Source organism: Streptopelia decaocto (assembly GCF_964273445.1).
Source record: "Streptopelia decaocto genome assembly, contig: HAP1_SCAFFOLD_89, whole genome shotgun sequence".
Classification (NCBI taxonomy): Eukaryota; Metazoa; Chordata; class Aves; order Columbiformes; family Columbidae; genus Streptopelia; species Streptopelia decaocto.
In genome coordinates this window covers 22,383-35,420 of record NW_028117096.1, presented here as the reverse complement: position 1 = coordinate 35,420, position 13,038 = coordinate 22,383, and the positions used below count along the sequence as shown (strand labels likewise).

At 46.3% G+C, this 13,038-nt stretch overlaps 1 long non-coding RNA gene across 1 annotated transcript; it reads left to right on the top strand.

The window, feature by feature from the left end:
• The first annotated feature begins 740 nt into the window (after positions 1 to 740).
• On the top strand, positions 741 to 3,038 carry LOC309451914. Its single transcript, XR_014186356.1, has 4 exons — positions 741 to 767; positions 843 to 914; positions 2,741 to 2,888; positions 2,974 to 3,038. It is a non-coding gene; the product is annotated as an uncharacterized lncRNA (long non-coding RNA).
• The last annotated feature ends 10,000 nt before the right edge of the window (positions 3,039 to 13,038 follow it).

Below are 13,038 nucleotides of genomic sequence, written 5' to 3'. Positions count from 1 at the left end.
GGCCCGCTCGCCCTCCCCTCAGCGCTCCCGCCGCGGCGGCGCCGCTTTTGCTTCTCTACCCGTTTTAGGGCGAATTTAAGCACTTTCTGGTAAATTAGAGGCGACCGGAGATCATTCTGAGGGGAATTCGTGGCGTTTCGAGCCCCATTCGGCGGCTTTTGGGCCATTTTGCTGCTTTGCAGTGGTTTTAGCGGCTCTTTTCCGCCTCGCAGCGCTGTGATTGGCTGAGCCGCGCGTCACTCAGGCCGTTACCCCGCCCCCCCGCTCCCCTGATGCGCGGGGGGGCGTCAACACGGGCTTCCCGCCCTCCCCGCCTTCCTATTGGCCGCAGTGGCGCGGCGCCGCCTTCCCATTGGCCCGCGCGCTTGTCCCTCACCGCCACCGCGCGGGGGCGGGCCGCGCCGCCCCCCCCTCGCTCCCATTGGCTGCGTGGCCGAGTCGCCGCGCCGCCATTGGCCCGCGCGCCTTTCCCTCAGCACCGCCGCGCCTGGGCGGGAGGCACCGCCTCCCCCTCACTCCCATTGGCCGCAGCGGCGCGGCGCCGCCTTCCCATTGGCCGGCGCGCTTCTCCCTCAGCGCCGCCGCGCGGGGGCGGGCCGCGCCGCCCCCCCCACTCCCATTGGCCGCCGCGCCGAGTCCCCGCGCTTCTATTGGCCGGCGTGCTTGTCCCTCACCCCCCTGCGCTTTCCTATCGGCTGGCGCCTTCTCCTCACGCCATTTCCAGCATGGCCGAAGCCGCCGCGCTTCTCCGCGCTCTCTCCGAGCAAGTAAGACCCTAAAAACCCCTTAAAACGCACTAAAAGCGGCTAAAATGGGTTATTTAGGGTATTAATGCCCCGTAGGTGTCGGTTGTGGCGTCGCACGGGCGGGAAACGCTGCGGAGGGTGCGGAGCGGCCGCTTTGCCACACAAAAGGTGGGTTATGGGGCATTCCTGGGTCCCCCGGGGCACTCCTGGGTCCCTATTTGGTTCCACTGGGGCACTCCTGGGTCCCTCCCGAACTCCTGGGTCCCGTTGGGTCCCTATTTGGCTCCACAGGTCACTTATGGGGCGCTATGGGGGTCTATGGGGCACTTATGGGGCACTGGGGTCACTTATGGGGCACTGTGGTGTCAATGTGAGTCACTTATGGGTCACTATGGGGTCAATATGGGTCACTGGGGTCACTTATGGGTCTCTATGGGTCACTTATGGGGCACTTATGGGTCATTGAGGTCACTTATGGGTCTCTATGGGGCACTTATGGGTCATTGAGGTCACTTGTGGGGTCACTTGTGGGGTCACTTGTGGGGGCACTTGTGGGGGCACTTGTGGGGTCACTTGTGGGGGCACTTGTGGGGTCACTTGTGGGGTCACTTGTGGGGGCACTTGTGGGGTCACTTGTGGGGTCACTTGTGGGGTCACTTGTGGGGTCACTTGTGGGGGCACTTGTGGGGTCACTTGTGGGGTCACTTGTGGGGGCACTTGTGGGGTCACTTGTGGGGTCACTTGTGGGGGCACTTGTGGGGTCACTTGTGGGGTCACTTGTGGGGGCACTTGTGGGGGCACTTGTGGGGGCACTTGTGGGGGCACTTGTGGGGGCACTTATGGGGCACTTGTGGGTCACTTGTGGGTCATTGAGGTCACTTATGGGGCACCTATGGGGCACTTATGGGTCATTGGGACACTTATGGGGCACTTATGGGTCATTGGGACACTTATGGGGCACTTATGGGTCATTGGGGTCACTTATGGGGCACTTATGGGTCATTGAGGTCACTTATGGGTCTCTATGGGGCACTTATGGGTCACTTGGGGGTCACTATGGGGTCACTTATGGGTCATTGAGGTCACTTATGGGGCACTTATGGGGCACCTATGGGGCACTTATGGGTCATTGGGACACTTATGGGTCTCTATGGGGTCACTGGGGTCACTTGTGGGGCACTTATGGGTCTCTGTGGGTCACTTATGGGGCACTTATGGGTCTCTGTGGGTCACTTATGGGGCACTTATGGGCCATTTGGGGCACCTATGGGGCACTTATGGGTCATTGGGACACTTATGGGGCACTTATGGGTCACTGGGGTCACTTATGGGGCACTGTGGTGTCAATGCGAGTCACTTATGGGTCACTATGGGGTCAATATGGGTCACTGGGGTCACTTATGGGTCACTTGGGGGTCACCATGGGGTCACTTATGGGTCATTGGGGTCACTTATGGGTCTCTATGGGGCACTTATGGGTCATTGAGGTCACCTTTGGGGCACTTTTGGGGCACCTATGGGGCACTTATGGGTCATTGGGTCGCTTATGGGGTCGCTTATGGGGTCGCTTATGGGGCACTTGTGGGTCACTTGTGGGTCATTGAGGTCACTTATGGGGCACCTATGGGGCACTTATGGGTCATTGGGACACTTATGGGTCTCTATGGGGTCACTGGGGTCACTTGTGGGGCACTTATGGGTCATTTGGGTCACTTATGGGGCACTTATGGGTCTCTGTGGGTCACTTATGGGGCACTTATGGGCCATTTGGGGCACCTATGGGGCACTTATGGGTCATTGGGACACTTATGGGGCACTTATGGGTCACTGGGGTCACTTATGGGGCACTGTGGTGTCAATGCGAGTCACTTATGGGTCACTATGGGGTCAATATGGGTCACTGGGGTCACTTATGGGTCACTATAGGGCCAATATGGGGCACTTATGGGTCGCTATGGGGCCACTTGTGGGTCCCGGACGCCTGGGTCCCTCAGGACCCGCCTGGAGGAGTCGCTGCTGCTGCGCTTGGGGCGGGGCCGGAAGGGGCGTGGCCAGCGGGGGCGGAGCCTCCACGAGGGGCGGGACCTCCACACCATCACCCACTTTGGTGATGTCACCGCCCTCCTGGATCCGACCAATCAGGTGAGAGCTCCCCCCCAACCATAGGGGGCGGGGCCTTGGGGGTCACACCCCCTGACCCCAAGGCCCCTTCTGGCCACGCCCACAGGAAGCTCCGCCCCCCAAGAAGAAGAAGCTCAAGAAGCCCAAGAAGGGGAGGGGTGAGTGGCCCGGACGCCTGGGTCCCTTTTTGGGGCACTCCTGGGTCCCTTAGGGGTCACCCGGACGCCTGGGTCCCTTTTGGGGAACTCCTGGGTCCCTTTTGGGTCACCCGGACGCCTGGGTCCCTTTTGGGGCACTCCTGGGTCCCTTTTGGGGCACTCCTGGGTCCCTTTTGGGGCACTCCTGGGTCCCTTTTGGGGCACTCCTGGGTCCCTTTTGGGTCACCCGGACGCCTGGGTCCCTTTGGGGCACTCCTGGGTCCCTTGTGGGCGTGGCCGTGACCTCTGACCCCTCCCCCCAGGTTTCCGCCGCCGCTGACGAATTTTGGGCTGAATTCCCCCAAATTTGAGCAAATAAACCGCTCGAGTCCTTTAATTATCATTATTATTAATTAATATTAATTATCCCCCCCCCACAACTGGGGGGCCCCTCCCCCCTCGCTCCCCCGACCAATCCCGAGCCAGCAGGATTTGGGGGGGGTGGGATCGGGCCCCTCCCCCCCCCCCCAATGGTACACCCCCCCCTTATATACACTGGGCCCCGCCCCCTTCATTTGCATGGCCACGCCCCCCAGCACCCCCTGCCCCATGCCAGGGGGTGGGGCCGAGCACCATATATGGGGTGGGAAGGGGGTGGGGCCAATGGGGACCAATGGGGGGCGAGGGGACCCATAGATTGACCCATAGATTGACCCATAGATTGACCCATAGATTGACCCATAGATTGACCCATAGATTGACCCATAGATTGACCCATAGATTGACCCATAGAGCCCCATAGATTGACTCCCATTGACTCCCATTGACTCCCATTGACTCCCATTGACTCCCATTGACTCCCATTGACTCCCATTGATCTCTATGGGTCCCATTGACTCCCATTGACCCCATTGACTTCTATTGATCTCTATGGGTGTCTATGGGTCCCATTGACCCCATTGACTTCTATTGATCTCTATGGGTGTCTATGGGTCCCATTGACCCCATTGACCCCCATTGACCCCATTGCCTCTTATTAATCCCATCGCCCCCAATGTCCCCATGGCCCCCACCCCCCCCATGTCCCCCCACCCCCCCCATTGTCCCCACTGTCCCCATCCCCCCCATGTCTCACATCTGCTTGCCGCTGTAGATGAGGCGCTGCTGCTGGGGGGGGATCCCCTCCTTCTCCTCCACCCGCTCCTTGATCCGCTCCACCTGCCCCCCAGAACACCCCCCCCGATCAGTGGGCGGGGACACGGGGGGGCGTGGCCATGGGGGTGTGGCCACGGGGGGGTGGGGGCATTGGGGGGGATGGGGACAATGGGGGCAATGGGACCCATAGACACCCATAGAGATCAATAGAAGTCAATGGGGGTCAATGGGGTCAATGGGAATTAATGGGACCCATAGACACCCATAGAGATCAATAGAAGTCAATGGGGGTCAATGGGGGTCAATGGGACCCATAGACACCCATAGAGATCAATAGAAGTCAATGGGGGTCAATGGGAATTAATGGGACCCATAGACACCCATAGAGATCAATAGAAGTCAATGGGGGTCAATGAGACCCATAGATACCCATAGAGATCAATAGAAGTCAATGGGGGTCAATGGGACCCATAGATACCCATAGAGATCAATAGAAGTCAATGGGAGTCAATGGGGGTCAATGGGACCCGTAGACACCCATAGAGATCAATAGAAGTCAATGGGGGTCAATGGAAGTCAATGGGACCCATAGACACCCATAGAGATCAATAGAAGTCAATGGGGGTCAATGGGACCCATAGATACCCATAGAGATCAATAGAAGTCAATGGGGGTCAATGGGAGTCAATGGGACCCATAGACACCCATAGAGATCAGTAGAAGTCAATGGGAGTCAATGGGGTCAATGGGAATTAATGAGACCCGCAGACACCCATAGAGATCAATAGAAGACAATGGGGTCAATGGGAATTAATGGGACCCATAGACACCCATAGAGATCAATAGAAGTCAATGGGGTCAATGGGACCCATAGATACCCATAGAGATCAATAGAAGTCAATGGGGTCAATGGGACCCATAGACACCCATAGAGATCAATAGAAGTCAATGGGGTCAATGGAAGTCAATGGGACCCATAGACACCCATAGAGATCAATAGAAGTCAATGGGGGTCAATGAGACCCATAGATACCCATAGAGATCAATAGAAGTCAATGGGGTCAATGGGGGTCAATGGGACCCATAGACACCCATAGAGATCAATAGAAGTCAATGGGGGTCAATGAGAATTAATGGGGATCAATGGGAGTCAATGGGGGTGTGGCCATGGGGGGGTGTGGCCATGGGAGAGGGGGAGGGGGTGTGTGGCCACGGGGGGGTGTGGCCACGGGGGGGTGTGGCCATAGGGGGTGGGGGGTGTGGCCATAGGGGGTGGGGGGTGTGGCCATAGGGGGTGGGGGGTGTGGCCATAGGGGGTGGGGGGGTGTGGCCACGGGGGGGGTGTGGCCACAGGGGGGTGTGGACAGGGGGTTGGGGGGTGTGGCCATGGGGGGGTGTGGCCACAGGGGGGGTGTGGCCACAGGGGGGGTGTGGCCACGGGGGGGGTGTGGCCTGAGGGTGGGGGTGTGGCCATGGTGTGGGGGTGTGGCTATGGGGGTGTGGCCATGGGGGGGTGGGGGGCTGTGGCCACGGGGGGGTGTGGCCAGAGGGGGGTGTGTGGCCGGGGGGGTGGGTGTGGCCACGGGGTGGGGGTGTGGCCACTGGGGGGTTATGGGGGGTGGGGGGTGTGGCCGCTATGGTGGGGCGTGTGGCCAAGGGAGGGTGGGTGTGGTCACGGGGGGCGTGGCCAAAGGGCCCCGAGGGGCGGGGCTTCCATACCTTGTCGGTGGGTTCGATGTCGATCTCGATCTCTTTGCCCATCAGGGTCTGGGGGGGCAAGGGGGGAAATGGGTCAATGGGATGAACTGGGATGAACTGGGATGAACTGGGAAACATTAAAGGGGCAACTGGGATGAACTGGAATGAACTGGGAGACATTGAGGGGTCACTGGGATGAAGTGGGGGGATCTATGGGGCACTGGGGGGAACTGGGATGAACTGGGAGGAACTGGGGGGGGTCACTGGGATGAACTGGGGGGGCACTGGGATGAACTGGGGGGGGCACTGGGATGAACTGGGAGGAACTGGGGGGGTCACTGGGATGAACTGGGGGGTCACTGGGATGAACTGGGAGACACTGGGATGAACTGGGGGGTCACTGGGATGAACTGGGAGGACTGGGATGAACTGGGATGAACTGGGAGACACTAAAGGGGTCACTGGGATGAACTGGGATGAACTGGGGGGTCACTAGAATGAACTGGGATGAACTGGGGGGGATCTATGGGGCACTGGGATGAAGTGGGAGACATTAAAGAGGCAACTGGGATGAACTGGGGGGGGTCACTGGTTTGAACTGGGATGAACTGGGAGACATTAAAGGGGTCACTGGGATGAAATGGGGGGGACTGGGGGTCACTGGGATGAACTGGGAGGGATCTATGGGGCACTGGGGTCACTGGGATAAACTGGGATGAACTGGGACACGTTAAAGGGGTCACTGGGATGAACTGGAATGAACTGGGGGGTCACTGGTTTGAACTGGGAGACACTGGGATGAACTGGGAGACATTAAAGGGGCAACTGGGATGAACTGGGGGGGGGTCACTGGGGCTCAATTCATTTCAGTGGGGGTCAATGGGGTCAATGGGGGTCAATGGGGATCAATGGGAGTCAATGGGGGTCAATGGGGGTCAATGGGGATCAATGGGGTCAATGGGAGTCAATGGGGGTCAATGGGGATTAATGGGAGTCAATGGGAGTCAATGGGGGTCAATGGGGATCAATGGGAGTCAATGGGGGTCAATGGGATCAATGGGAGTCAATGGGGGTCAATGGGAGTCAATGGGGGTCAATGGGGATTAATGGGGTCAATGGGAGTCAATGGGGATGAATGGGGTTCAATGGGAGTCAATGGGGGTCAATGGGGATCAATGGGAGTCAATGGGAGTCAATGGGGGTCAATGGGGGTCAATGGGGATTAATGGGGTCAATGGGGGTCAATGGGGATCAATGGGGGTCAATGGGGATTAATGGGGTCAATGGGAGTCAATGGGGGCCAATGGGGATTAATGGGGTCAATGGGAGTCAATGGGGGTCAATGGGGATCAATGGGGGTCAATGGGAGTCAATGGGGGTCAATGGGAGTCAATGGGAGTCAATGGGAGTCAATGGGGATCAATGGGGGTCAATGGGAGTCAATGGGGGTCAATGGGAGTCAATGGGAGTCAATGGGGATGAATGGGGGTCAATGGGAGGGGAAGGTACTGATCTATTTTCTCTGGTGACCAATGACAACACCCAAGGGAATGGAAGAAGGGTGTGACACCCCATGTGGGCACGGGGACATGTGGACGTGAAACTGTGAACATGTGGACATGGGTTTGGAAAATTCTAGAGAGAATTTTAAAAGCTTCAAGAGAATTTCAACAATTTGGAGAGGGATTTGAAAAGTTTCAATGGGAATGGGAAGAATTGGGACAAAAATTGGAAAATTTTTAAGGGACTTTGAAAAAATTTCAACTGGAATTTTAGCCATTTTTTTATGTGAAATTGTAAACATGTGGCCATGGATTTTGAAAATTCTAGAGAGAATTTTAAAAGCTTCAAGAGAATTTCAACAATTTGGAGAGGGATTTGAAAAGTTTCAATGGGAATGGGAAGAATTGGGACAAAAATTGGAAAACTTTTAAGGGACTTTGAAAAAATTTCAACTGGAATTTTAGCCATTTTTTGATGTGAAATTGTAAACATGTGGACATGGATTTTGAAAATTCTAGAGAGAATTTTAAAAGCTTCAACAGAATTTCAACAATTTTGAGAGGGATTTGAAAAGTTTCAATGGGAATGGGAAGAATTGGGACAAAAATTGGAAAATTTTTAAGGGACTTTGAAAAAATTTCAACTGGAATTTTAGCCATTTTTTGACGTGAAATTGTAAACATGTTGAAGTGGATTTTGAAAATTCTAGAGAGAATTTTAAAAGCTTCAACAGAATTTCAACAATTTTGAGAGGGATTTGAAAAGTTTCAATGGGAATGGGAAGAATTGGGACAAAAATTGGAAAATTTTTAAGGGACTTTGAAAAAATTTCAACTGGAATTTTAGCCATTTTTTGACGTGAAATTGTAAACATGTGGACATGGATTTTGAAAATTCTAGAGAGAATTTTAAAAGCTTCAACAGAATTTCAACAATTTTGAGAGGGATTTGAAAAGTTTCAATGGGAATGGGAAGAATTGGGACAAAAATTGGAAAACTTTTAAGGGACTTTGAAAAAATTTCAACTGGAATTTTAGCCATTTTTTGACGTGAAATTGTAAACATGTGGACATGGATTTTGAAAATTCTAGAGAGAATTTTAAAAGCTTCAACAGAATTTCAACAATTTTGAGAGGGATTTGAAAAGTTTCAATGGGAATGGGAAGAATTGGGACAAAAATTGGAAAACTTTTAAGGGACTTTGAAAAAATTTCAACTGGAATTTTAGCAATTTTTTGACGTGAAATTGTAAACATGTTGAAGTGGATTTTGAAAATTCTAGAGAGAATTTTAAAAGCTTCAAGAGAATTTCAACAATTTTGAGAGGGATTTGAAAAGTTTCAATGGGAATGGGAAGAATTGGGACAAAAATTGGAAAACTTTTAAGGGACTTTGAAAAAATTTCAACTGGAATTTTAGCCATTTTTTGACGTGAAATTGTAAACATGTGGCCATGGATTTTGAAAATTCTAGAGAGAATTTTAAAAGCTTCAAGAGAATTTCTACAATTTTGAGAGGGATTTGAAAAGTTTCAATGGGAATGGGAAGAATTGGGACAAAAATTGGAAAATTTTTAAGGGACTTTGAAAAAATTTCAACTGGAATTTAGCAATTTTTTTATGTGAAATTGCAAACATGTGGACATGGATTTTGAAAATTCTAGAGAGAATTTTAAAAGCTTCAAGAGAATTTCAACAATTTTGAGAGGGATTTGAAAAGTTTCAATGGGAATGGGAAGAATTGGGACAAAAATTGGAAAATTTTTAAGGGACTTTGAAAAAATTTCAACTGGAATTTTAGCCATTTTTTTATGTGAAATTGTAAACATGTGTACATGGATTTTGAAAATTCTAGAGAGAATTTTAAAAGCTTCAAGAGAATTTCAACAATTTTGAGAGGGATTTGAAAAGTTTCAATGGGAATGGGAAGAATTGGGACAAAAATTGGAAAATTTTTAAGGGACTTTGAAAAAATTTCAACTGGAATTTTAGCCATTTTTTGACGTGAAATTGTAAACATGTGGCCATGGATTTTGAAAATTCTAGAGAGAATTTTAAAAGCTTCAACAGAATTTCAACAATTTTGAGAGGGATTTGAAAAGTTTCAATGGGAATGGGAAGAATTGGGACAAAAATTGGAAAATTTTTAAGGGACTTTGAAAAAATTTCAACTGGAATTTAGCAATTTTTTTATGTGAAATTGTAAACATGTGGCCATGGATTTTGAAAATTCTAGAGAGAATTTTAAAAGCTTCAAGAGAATTTCAACAATTTTGAGAGGGATTTGAAAAGTTTCAATGGGAATGGGAAGAATTGGGACAAAAATTGGAAAACTTTTAAGGGACTTTGAAAAAATTTCAACTGGAATTTTAGCCATTTTTTGATGTGAAATTGTAAACATGTGGACATGGATTTTGAAAATTCTAGAGAGAATTTTAAAAGCTTCAACAGAATTTCAACAATTTTGAGAGGGATTTGAAAAGTTTCAATGGGAATGGGAAGAATTGGGACAAAAATTGGAAAATTTTTAAGGGACTTTGAAAAAATTTCAACTGGAATTTTAGCCATTTTTTGACGTGAAATTGTAAACATGTGGCCATGGATTTTGAAAATTCTAGAGAGAATTTTAAAAGCTTCAACAGAATTTCAACAATTTTGAGAGGGATTTGAAAAGTTTCAATTGGAATGGGAAGAATTGGGACAAAAATTGGAAAACTTTTAAGGGACTTTGAAAAAATTTCAACTGGAATTTTAGCCATTTTTTGACGTGAAATTGTAAACATGTGGCCATGGATTTTGAAAATTCTAGAGAGAATTTTAAAAGCTTCAAGAGAATTTCAACAATTTTGAGAGGGATTTGAAAAGTTTCAATGGGAATGGGAAGAATTGGGACAAAAATTGGAAAACTTTTCAGGGACTTTGAAAAAATTTCAACTGGAATTTTAGCCATTTTTTGACGTGAAATTGTAAACATGTTGAAGTGGATTTTGAAAATTCTAGAGAGAATTTTAAAAGCTTCAAGAGAATTTCAACAATTTTGAGAGGGATTTGAAAAGTTTCAATGGGAATGGGAAGAATTGGGACAAAAATTGGAAAACTTTTAAGGGACTTTGAAAAAATTTCAACTGGAATTTTAGCAATTTTTTGACGTGAAATTGTAAACATGTGGACATGGATTTTGAAAATTCTAGAGAGAATTTTAAAAGCTTCAACAGAATTTCAACAATTTTGAGAGGGATTTGAAAAGTTTCAATGGGAATGGGAAGAATTGGGACAAAAATTGGAAAATTTTTAAGGGACTTTGAAAAAATTTCAACTGGAATTTAGCAATTTTTTTATGTGAAATTGTAAACATGTGGCCATGGATTTTGAAAATTCTAGAGAGAATTTTAAAAGCTTCAAGAGAATTTCAACAATTTTGAGAGGGATTTGAAAAGTTTCAATGGGAATGGGAAGAATTGGGACAAAAATTGGAAAACTTTTAAGGGACTTTGAAAAAATTTCAACTGGAATTTTAGCCATTTTTTGATGTGAAATTGTAAACATGTGGACATGGATTTTGAAAATTCTAGAGAGAATTTTAAAAGCTTCAACAGAATTTCAACAATTTTGAGAGGGATTTGAAAAGTTTCAATGGGAATGGGAAGAATTGGGACAAAAATTGGAAAATTTTTAAGGGACTTTGAAAAAATTTCAACTGGAATTTTAGCCATTTTTTGACGTGAAATTGTAAACATGTTGAAGTGGATTTTGAAAATTCTAGAGAGAATTTTAAAAGCTTCAACAGAATTTCAACAATTTTGAGAGGGATTTGAAAAGTTTCAATGGGAATGGGAAGAATTGGGACAAAAATTGGAAAACTTTTAAGGGACTTTGAAAAAATTTCAACTGGAATTTTAGCCATTTTTTGACGTGAAATTGTAAACATGTTGAAGTGGATTTTGAAAATTCTAGAGAGAATTTTAAAAGCTTCAAGAGAATTTCAACAATTTTGAGAGGGATTTGAAAAGTTTCAATGGGAATGGGAAGAATTGGGACAAAAATTGGAAAACTTTTAAGGGACTTTGAAAAAATTTCAACTGGAATTTTAGCAATTTTTTGACGTGAAATTGTAAACATGTGGACATGGATTTTGAAAATTCTAGAGAGAATTTTAAAAGCTTCAACAGAATTTCAACAATTTTGAGAGGGATTTGAAAAGTTTCAATGGGAATGGGAAGAATTGGGACAAAAATTGGAAAATTTTTAAGGGACTTTGAAAAAATTTCAACTGGAATTTAGCAATTTTTTTATGTGAAATTGTAAACATGTGGCCATGGATTTTGAAAATTCTAGAGAGAATTTTAAAAGCTTCAAGAGAATTTCAACAATTTTGAGAGGGATTTGAAAAGTTTCAATGGGAATGGGAAGAATTGGGACAAAAATTGGAAAATTTTGAAGGGACTTTGAAAAAATTTCAACTGGAATTTTAGCCATTTTTTGACGTGAAATTGTAAACATGTTGAAGTGGATTTTGAAAATTCTAGAGAGAATTTTAAAAGCTTCAAGAGAATTTCAACAATTTTGAGAGGGATTTGAAAAGTTTCAATGGGAATGGGAAGAATTGGGACAAAAATTGGAAAACTTTTAAGGGACTTTGAAAAAATTTCAACTGGAATTTTAGCAATTTTTTGACGTGAAATTGTAAACATGTGGACATGGATTTTGAAAATTCTAGAGAGAATTTTAAAAGCTTCAACAGAATTTCAACAATTTTGAGAGGGATTTGAAAAGTTTCAATGGGAATGGGAAGAATTGGGACAAAAATTGGAAAATTTTTAAGGGACTTTGAAAAAATTTCAACTGGAATTTAGCAATTTTTTTATGTGAAATTGTAAACATGTGGCCATGGATTTTGAAAATTCTAGAGAGAATTTTAAAAGCTTCAAGAGAATTTCAACAATTTTGAGAGGGATTTGAAAAGTTTCAATGGGAATGGGAAGAATTGGGACAAAAATTGGAAAATTTTTAAGGGACTTTGAAAAAATTTCAACTGGAATTTTAGCCATTTTTTGATGTGAAATTGTAAACATGTGGACATGGATTTTGAAAATTCTAGAGAGAATTTTAAAAGCTTCAACAGAATTTCAACAATTTTGAGAGGGATTTGAAAAGTTTCAATGGGAATGGGAAGAATTGGGACAAAAATTGGAAAATTTTTAAGGGACTTTGAAAAAATTTCAACTGGAATTTTAGCCATTTTTTGACGTGAAATTGTAAACATGTTGAAGTGGATTTTGAAAATTCTAGAGAGAATTTTAAAAGCTTCAACAGAATTTCAACAATTTTGAGAGGGATTTGAAAAGTTTCAATGGGAATGGGAAGAATTGGGACAAAAATTGGAAAACTTTTAAGGGACTTTGAAAAAATTTCAACTGGAATTTTAGCCATTTTTTGACGTGAAATTGTAAACATGTGGCCATGGATTTTGAAAATTCTAGAGAGAATTTTAAAAGCTTCAAGAGAATTTCAACAATTTTGAGAGGGATTTGAAAAGTTTCAATGGGAATGGGAAGAATTGGGACAAAAATTGGAAAATTTTGAAGGGACTTTGAAAAAATTTCAACTGGAATTTTAGCCATTTTTTGACGTGAAATTGTAAACATGTGGACATGGATTTTGAAAATTCTAGAGAGAATT